The sequence below is a fragment of the Giraffa tippelskirchi genome, chromosome 13, assembly GCF_054371585.1.
Source record: "Giraffa tippelskirchi isolate mGirTip1 chromosome 13, T2T-mGirTip1v1.2.pri, whole genome shotgun sequence".
NCBI classification, from domain to species: Eukaryota; Metazoa; Chordata; class Mammalia; order Artiodactyla; family Giraffidae; genus Giraffa; species Giraffa tippelskirchi.
Window position 1 is genome coordinate 82,397,068 of NC_137287.1, and position 9,090 is coordinate 82,406,157.

General features: G+C 44.8%; 1 protein-coding gene across 1 annotated transcript in view; it reads right to left on the reverse strand.

The window, feature by feature from the left end:
- Positions 1 to 9,090, reverse strand: part of ZNF133 (zinc finger protein 133) — a 64,206-nt gene that overhangs the window by 54,318 nt on the left and 798 nt on the right. Inside the window, exons 2-3 of the mRNA XM_081558656.1 lie at positions 7,112 to 7,198; positions 1,194 to 1,310 (exon numbers count right to left, since the gene is read on the reverse strand). The gene's annotated coding sequence lies outside the window, so the exon portion shown is untranslated. The remainder of the gene's footprint in view (positions 1 to 1,193; positions 1,311 to 7,111; positions 7,199 to 9,090) is intronic.

Genomic DNA, 9,090 nt, shown 5'->3' on the forward strand with positions numbered 1-9,090 from the left:
TTAATATTAAGCAAGTATTTACTATTATTCTCCGATTTGGTACAGAGAGGTTAGGTAACTTGCCCAAGGTCACACAGAGGTAAGTGGGAGCATCAGAGTTTGAACGCAGGCAGCATGTACTGTTCCCCATCATCCTGTGCTGTGCAGAGACGGGCTGGTCTTCATGGAAGGAACACACTGGGCACCCTGCTCTGTGTTGGCCTGGTGGAAGGGGACAGGGACTGAGGTGATGAAGACCCAGTTCTGAGATGGGCAGAACCCTAAGGGGCCTTCTCAGGACAGACTACCCCCAACTTCTGAAGTCCTCCACCTCCCTCTTGTCTGTACAAAATCTTCAGCCAAAGAATAAATTTTATCAGAGAGATGAGAAAATACAGAAACAAAGGAAAGCAGTCCAAGACCAAATAATAATAGTTTTGTCATGAAGCAAACTGTCATGAATTGTCTTCAGTTCCTCCTCAAGAGCTGCAGATAATATTGAGCCATATCCTGTGAGCTGTCTTGTAGATACTGAAACCCCCACCAGATGTAAGAAGTTAACTACTTGATGACCAGACTGTAGCCATGACATAAGCTGCCACAATTCCAGGAATTGGCCTCAAAGAAATGGGAACAAACTGATCTTGGAACTGAAGATTAACCATACCTACAACCATCAAGATGATGCTGGTCAGACCACTGATGACCAATTTCAAGATGACTGTCAGAGCTGACTGTGCTGCTTCTGGATGTAGCCCCTCCCATAAGAGCTCTTGCCCACTGATGGCAGGGGAAGCTGGCCTTTGGACGGGAGTCTGCCTTCTCCCCTGGTTGCTGGTCTCTGGAACAAAGCAAACTTTCCTTTCCACCAACACCTGCCTCTCGTTGGAGCAGCGAGCAGCTGGACCTGAGTTCTGTAACATTCCTACCCTCAAGGAGCCCTGTGGAAACTGTGCAGATCAACAAAGAAAAGCATAAGATGGAGGATGACTCTACTTCTAAGAACGCAGAGAAGTTGCAAAACTCACCTTCAGGGATAAAGGTCAGAAAACTGGTGGCCTTGAAGAGGACAATGGAGGACACAGGGACATTCTGCAGTGCTGGAAGGGGCCAGTGTCTAGGCACTGGCCCCATGGACTAGGCACTCCATATATTTGGGTAAAAAAATTGTCAAGCTGACCCAGTAAAATACATGCATTTGAAAGGAAACAGACCTGGGGGTGCTGGGTGGAAGCTGGCAGGTGGTGAGGCAGCTGTCCAGGCTGTTGCTCTCCAAGGTCTCATCCAGGTGCTGGAGGGTCCCTCGGCCCCAGTCCCATCTCCTCAGAGTTCTACGGGGATGAGATGGAGTCATGGACAGTGACATAAACTCCGAGTGAGTGCCTCTGGGGGCAACACTGACGTCCCTCCTCAGCAGGCAGATGGCCGGTAGCTGCTTCCAGACCGGAGTCAAGGCCTTTCCCACAAACTCTTTTGGGATGGACTGGGATACTTGCCATGAAGCCTGGGCACAGATGTGGGATCCCCAACACACTCACCCAGGGGACCCCACAAAGAGGGAGGGAGAGGGCCTCTCTTTGGCCATCAGCCAGGACTGTGTCCCTGACCTTACTCAGGGCTCTGTGAGGGGGGCTCAGATTGTAAACTCCTTGCAGATAGGAGTCCTTGGGGAATCTGGTGCCTTGCACAGAGACTTGGGAAATGACGGCCCACACCCTGGCACTGGTTTTAGGCAGAACTGTGGCCATGCCATAGGCAAGTGATGTAATAGGATTATATGACCTCAGAGTCATGGAGGAGTCAAATGAGATGCTTTGTGTAGAAGTGCGCAGCCCACTGCCAGGCTAGAGGCAACAGTGTGTGGATGTTAACTGCCATCCTTGGAGAGGGACTGTCCCACGTCAAGGTCACAGCTATGACCTCCGCCAGATCAACTCTGCCAGATGTTGTCTCCACTACAGCTTCCAACCAGCTGTTCAGGGGTCATCTGCAGCTGTCGGGAGCTGCCATAGGCATTACTGACAAAATGGAGGCACGGCCCCAACCTCCTCTCCTCATCCCGCAGGCACAGTCCCGGGATGAAGGAGTTAGGTCTTGTGATTCTGACTTGTCCTTTCCTTCTTCCGGTTGAGTTGGCTGGAAAGAATGTTATAATCCATAAAGTTAACTATTGACATTTGTTCAAGGATCTTTACAAAGAATGCTCCAGGATGAGCACATAGGCTGCAGCTTGAGACCATGGGCAACATTGTTATCTGAAACCCGCCTGTAAGGGGAATGTTTATGGCAAAACAAGTTTGCTGAGTTTAGGGGTTAGAAATAAGAATAGTTAGAAACTAAAAGTTTAAGGTATGTTGTAGTGTTGGCATATTTTACTATAGAGTATAGAAACTAGGAATTTTAGAGACATTATAGCTAAAAGCCTTTTTAGGAGATGATGAGCTTAAGTTACTAGGGGATAGCAGGATTTAAGAGATAAGAAATAAACTGAGGAATGTAATATACAGCACAGAGACAAACTTGAGTTACAATGTTATCACAAGGACACTTAAGAGGGAACTCTGAAGGACAACAATGATTTATGGAGACAGTAAATATGGGTGAGGGGAAACTGAAGATGTCATACCTCTGACCTAATGCTTTTGTAAAAGTATAAAAGAAAACCTGATGCTTAAAATAAACCTGCAGCCCAGTGCTTTGATCGAGAGATTGCATCATTTTCTCCGCCGAGATGCAGTCCAAATGAGTGAGAGGCTGCATCATTCGCCGACCCCGTTCATCCCTTCAGGGCGATTCCCTGGCTGCCGGAGCTGGACTCCGGCATGCGGCCCCACCTCCGGAAGCCGGGGCTCTGCCTGAAATGTCAACCAAAACCTTGATAAAGTTATGTAATGAACAGGTGCGTGAACTAGCTGAAGAGGGATGTTCCAAGTCTGGCTGAAACACAGAGAGGCTGGACTCTCCGCCACATCAACACGAGGCCCCACTGCAGACAGCAAGACAGGTTCTAACAGTCTCTTGTGTCCAAAGAGAAACTTGGGAGGGCCGGCCTCCCAGAGAATATTCCAGTCACCTCTGAAAATGCTGGGCTTGTGTGCAACTGGACACAAGGTTATGAGCGATGGCCTCTGGAGACAGGCCTCACTCCCACAGCCCGACAGCCTTGAACACGGTGGATTGTGAAGTTATTTGTCGTACGAGCTGATCTCACTGAAATTCTAATTCCAGAAGTGAGTCATGGACTCGGCACCAATACTGTGGGTGATGTGCACACGGATGGTTTTTGCTGCCTTGTTTGTAGTGACAAAAAAAACTGGAAACTGCCAGAATGTTCAACATTAGGGGCATGGCTGAAGAAATTGATACTTACACACCTCTGTTTAAAAATAAATTAAACCTGTGTCTTTTGACCTAGAAGGAGTTTTACAATGTCTTGTTAAGAGAGAAAATCAAGTTGCACAGTATTTAATGCATTGAGGATAATCCCATTTTAATAAAAGGATAAAAGCCCATCTAAGTGTATAAATAATTAGCATATGTTTGTGCAGGGATGGAAAGGGTATGGAAGGATACACAACTGAAGGAGTAGGGAGAGATTATTAGCTTTTCCTTTATCTTCATTTTTTATTTGGAGATTGCAAATTTACAGAAAAGTTGCCAAAATTAAAAGTGGTACAAAGAACCCCTACATATCCTTTGTCAAGATTCATCTACTGTTAACATTTTATCCTATAGCTTTATGATTTATGCATGTTTCCTGCCTCCCCTTCACTTACTTGCAGTTTTTACACACATATATATACACATTTTTTTTTCCTGATCCATGTGACGGTTAGTTACATACATCACGGTCAGTTCAGTTCAGTTCAGTCGCTCAGTCGTGTCCAACTCTTTGCGACCCCATGAATCTCAGCACCCCAGGCCTCCTGGTCCATCACCAACTCCCGGAATCTACCCAAACCCATGTCCATTGAGTCAGTGATGCCATCCAGCCATCTCATCCTCTGTCGTCCCCTTCTCCTCCTGCCCCCAATCCTTCCCAGCATTAGGGACTTTTCCAATGAGTCAACTCTTCGCGTGAGGTGGCGAAAGTACTGGAGTTTCAGTTTCAACATCAGTCCTTCCAATGAACACCCAGGACTGATTTCCTTTAGGATGGACTGGTTGGATCTTCTTGCAGTCCAAGGGACTCTCAAGAGTCTTCTCCAACACCACAGTTCAAAAGCATCAATTCTTTGGCGCTCAGCTTTCTTCACCGTTCAACTCTCACATCCATACATGACTACTGGAAAAACCATAGCCTTGACGAGACGGATCTTTGTTGGCAAAGTAATGTCTCTGCTTTTAAATATGCTGTCTACATTGGTCATAACTTTCCTTCCAAGGAGTAAGAGTCTTTTAATTTCATGGCTGTAATCACCATCTGCAGTGATTTTGGAGCCCAAAAAAATAAAGTCTGACACTTTCCACTGTTTCCCCATCTATTTCCCATGAAGTAATGGGACCAGATGCCATGATCTTAATTTTCTGAATGTTGAGTTTTCAGCCAGCTTTTTCTCTCTCCTCTTTCACTTTCATCAAGAGGCTTTTTAGTTCCTCTTCACTTACTGCCATAAGGGTGGTGTCATCTGTGTATCTGAGGTTATTGATATTTCTCCCGGCAATCTTGATTCCAGCTTGTGCTTCTTCCAGCCCAGCGTTTCTCATGATGTACTCTGCATATAAGTTAAATAAGCAGGGTGACAATATACAGCCTTGACGTACTCCTTTTCCTATTGGAACCAGTCTGTTGTTCCATGTCCAGTTCTAACTGTTGCTTCCTGACCTGCATACAGGTTTCTCAAGAGACAGGTCAGATGGTCTGGTATTCCCATCTCTTTCAGAATTTTCCACAGTTTATTGTGATCCACATAGTCAAAGGCTTTGGCATAGTCAATAAAGCAGAAATAGATGTTTTTCTGGAACTCTCTTGCTTTTTCGATGATCCAGTGGATGTTGGCAATTTGATCTCTGGTTCCTCTGCCTTTTCTAAAACCAGCTTGAACATCTGGAAGTTCACGGTTCATGTATTGCTGAAGCCTGGCTTGGAGAATTTTGAGCATTATTTTGCTAGCATGTGAGATGAGTGCAATTGTGCGGTAGTTTGAGCATTCTTTGGCATTGCCTTTCTTTGGGATAGGAATGAAAACTGACCTTTTCCAGTCCTGTGGCCACTGCTGAGTTTTCCAAATTTGCTGGCATATCGAGTGCAGCACTTTCACAGCATCATCTTTCAGGATTTGAAATAGCTCAACTGGAATTCCATCACCTCCACCAGCTTTGTTCGTAGTGATGCTTTCCAAGGCCCACTTGACTTCGCATTCCAGGATGTCTGGCTCTAGGTGAGTGATCACACCATCATGATTATCTGGGTTGTGAAGATTTTTTTTTGTACAGTTCTTCTGTGTATTCATGCCATCTCTTTTCAATATCTTCTGCTTCTGTTAGGTCCATACCATATCTGTCCTTTATTGAGCCCATCTTTGCATGAAATGTTCCCTTGGTATCTCTAATTTTCTTGAAGAGATCTCTAGTCTTTCCCATTCTGTTGTTTTCCTCTATTTCTTTGCATCGATCACTGAGGAAGGCTTTCTTATCTCTCCTTGCTATTCTTTGGAATTTTGCGTTCAGATGGGAATATCTTTCCTTTCCTCCTTTGCTTTTCATTTCTCTTCTTTTCACAGCTATTTGTAAGGCCTCCTCAGACAGCCATTTTGCTTTTTTTGCATTTCTTTTCCATGGGGATGGTCTTGATCCCTGTCTCCTGTACAATGTCACGAACCTCCATCCATAATTCATCAGGTACTCTATTAGATCTAGTTCCTTAAATCTATTTCTCACTTCCACTGTATAATCATAAGGGATTTGATTTAGGTCATACCTGAATGGTCTAATGGTTTTCCCTACTTTCTTCAATTTAAGTCTGAATTTGGCAATAAGGAGTTCATGATCTGATCCACAGTCAGCTCCCAGTCTTGTTTTTGCTGACTGTATAGAGCTTCTCCATCTTTGGCTGCAAAGAGTATAATCAATCTGATTTCGGTATTGACCATCTGGTTATGTCCATGTGTAGAGTCTTCTCTTGTGTTGTTGGATGAGGGTGTTTGCTATGACCAGTGCGTTCTCTTGGCAAAACTCGATTAGCCTTTGCCCTGCTTCATTCTGTACTCCAAGGCCAAATTTGCCTGTTACGCCAGGTGTTTCCTGACTTCCTACTTTTGCATTCCAGTCCCCTATAATGAAAAGGACATCTTTTGGGGGTGTTAGTTCTAAAAGGTCTTGTAGGTCTTCACAGAACCATTCAACTTCAGCTTCTTCAGCATTACTGGTCGGGGCATAGACTTGGATTATTGTGATATTGAATGGTTTGCCTTGGAAACAAACAGAGATCATTCTGTCATTTTTGAGATTGCATCCAAGTACTGCATTTCAGACTCTTTTGTTGACCATGATGGCTACTCCATTTCTTCTAAGGGATTCTTGCCCACAGTAGTAGATACAATGGTCATCTGAGTTAAATTCACCCATTCCAGTCCATCTTAGTTCCCTGATTCCTAGAATGTCCACGTTCACTCTTGCCATCTCCTGTTTGACCACTTCCAATTTGCCTTGATTCATGGACCTAACATTCCAGGTTCCTATGCAATATTGCTCTTTACAGCATCGGACCTTGCCTCTATCACCAGTCATATCCACAACTGGGTATTGTTTTTGCTTTGGCTCCATCCCATCATTCTTTCTGGAGTTATTTCTCCACTGATTTCCAGTAGCATATTGGGCACCTACCAACCTGGAGAGTTCATCTTTCAGTGTCCTACCTTTTTGCCTTTTCATACTGGTCATGGGGTTCTCAAGACAAGAATACTGAAGTGGTTTGCCATTCCCTTCTCCAGCGGACCACATTCTGTCAGACCTCTCCACCATGACCCATCAGTCTTGGGTGGCCCCACAGGGCATGGCTTAGTTTCATTGACTTAGGCAAGGCTGTGGTCCGTGTGATCAGATTGGCTAGTTTTCTGTGATTATGGTTTCAGTGTGTCTTCCCTCTGATGCCCTCTCGCAACATCTACCGTCTTACTTGGGTTTCTCTTACCTTGGACATGGGGTATCTCTTCACTGCTGCTCCAGCAAAGCGTAGCCGTCATGGTCATTCACCCCTAAAGACTCCAGAACATATTTCCTAAGAACAGAGAGGTTCTATTACATCAGCACAGCACAGCATTTGGCTTAAGGAATTAAACACTGATACAAAGTATGTTCTCTGATCATGAGAATTAAACTAGAAATCAGTAACAGAAAGACAGATGAAAACATTCCCCCAAGATATGGAAACTAAAAGACTGGCTTCTAAATAATCCAGGAGTCAAAGAGGAAATCATGAGAGAAGTGAGAGAACAGTTTGAATTTAACAATGTTAATACAATCTTTGACCTAATCCACCTATTACACACTTATAATTCTTCATGTCCTTTGCCATGTGATTTGACACTACTGTACCACCAACTGGCGTGAGCAGATTTTATCTCCCCCACTCTAACCAAACCTGGGATGGGAAGCATGATTTGCTTGAGCTGAAGGAAAGGGGGATGAGTGAGAATGCACCGGTTCCTGACCAAGGCTTGATATTTTGGCAAAATGTAAACATATGAGCGATCCCTGGGCTGGAAAGATCCCCTGGAGAAGGAAATGGCTATCTACCCCAGTAGTCTTGCCTAGAAAATTCCATGGAGAGAGGAACCTGGTGGTCTAGAGTCCACGGAGTTGCAGAGTTGGACACAACTGAGCATGCACGTGCGCACACACACACACACATACACAAAGATACAAGCAGTATATTTGCTTTTCAGCCACCACTTACCTTCAACTCAAAATTCTCTCTCAGGATGACACGAATTAGCAGGTGTCACTCAGAGAGCAGATCAGTTTGTCTGGAATCCCTGACATTTCACTGCAGAGGAATGAGATGGCAGGTCCATCCGTGGGGACAAACACACACCCGGGGCTTGTATGTACAGCTGTTGGCTCATCCTTGAGCTCTGGGTTGGGAAAAACCCATTAGTTCAGTTCAGTGGCTTAGTCGTGTTCAACTCTTTGAGACCCCATGGGCTGCAGCATGCCAGGCTTCCTGTCCACCACCAACTCCCAGAGCTTACTCAAACTCTTGTCTATCGAGTCAGTGATGCCATCCAACCATCTCATCCTCAGCTGTCCCCTTCTCCTCCCACAGTAGTATATATAATGGTCATCTGAGTCAAATTCGCCCATTCCAGTCCATTTTAGTTCACTGATTCCTAAAATATCGACATTCACTCTTGCCATCTAATGCTTGATCACTACTAATTTACCTTGATTCAAGGACCTAACATTCCAGGTTCCTATGCAATATTACTCTTTACAGCATCAGACTTTACTTCCATCACCAGTCACATCCACAACTGGGTGTTATATTTGCTTTGGCTCCATCTCTTCATTCTTTCTGGAGTTAGTTCTCTACCAATCTCCAGTAGCATATTGGGCACCTACCATCTTGGGGAGTTCATCTTTCAGTGTCCTGTGTTTGTGCTTTTCATGCTGTTCATGGAGTTCTCAAGGCAAGAATACTGAAATGGTTTGTCATTCCCTTCTCCAGTGGACTATGTTTTGTCAGAACTTGACTCCATTACCCGTCTGTCGTGGGTGACCCTACACAGCATGGCTCATAGTTTCATTGAGTTAGACAAGGCTGTGGTCCATGTGATCAGTTTAATTAGTTTTCTGTGATTGTGGTTTTCATTCTGTCTGCCCTCTGATGGATAGGGATGATTAAGTTTATGGAAGATTCCTGATGGGAGAGACTGACTGAGGGGGTCACTTAAGCATTAAAACAGATACACTCAGAGAGTAGAATATGACACACCTGTAATGTTAAAAACCTAAATCTTAAGGCCAAGTGCACATCAGGTGACAGCTGGCCCCTCCCAGTCTGCTGGGGGTCCCTGGAAGGCCAGGCTGGGGAAATGCTTGTGCTGACTCTCTGAAAGGGGAGAGGGTGAGAAGAGCCCAGAAGACCACTTTTTAATTTTTTTAATTGAA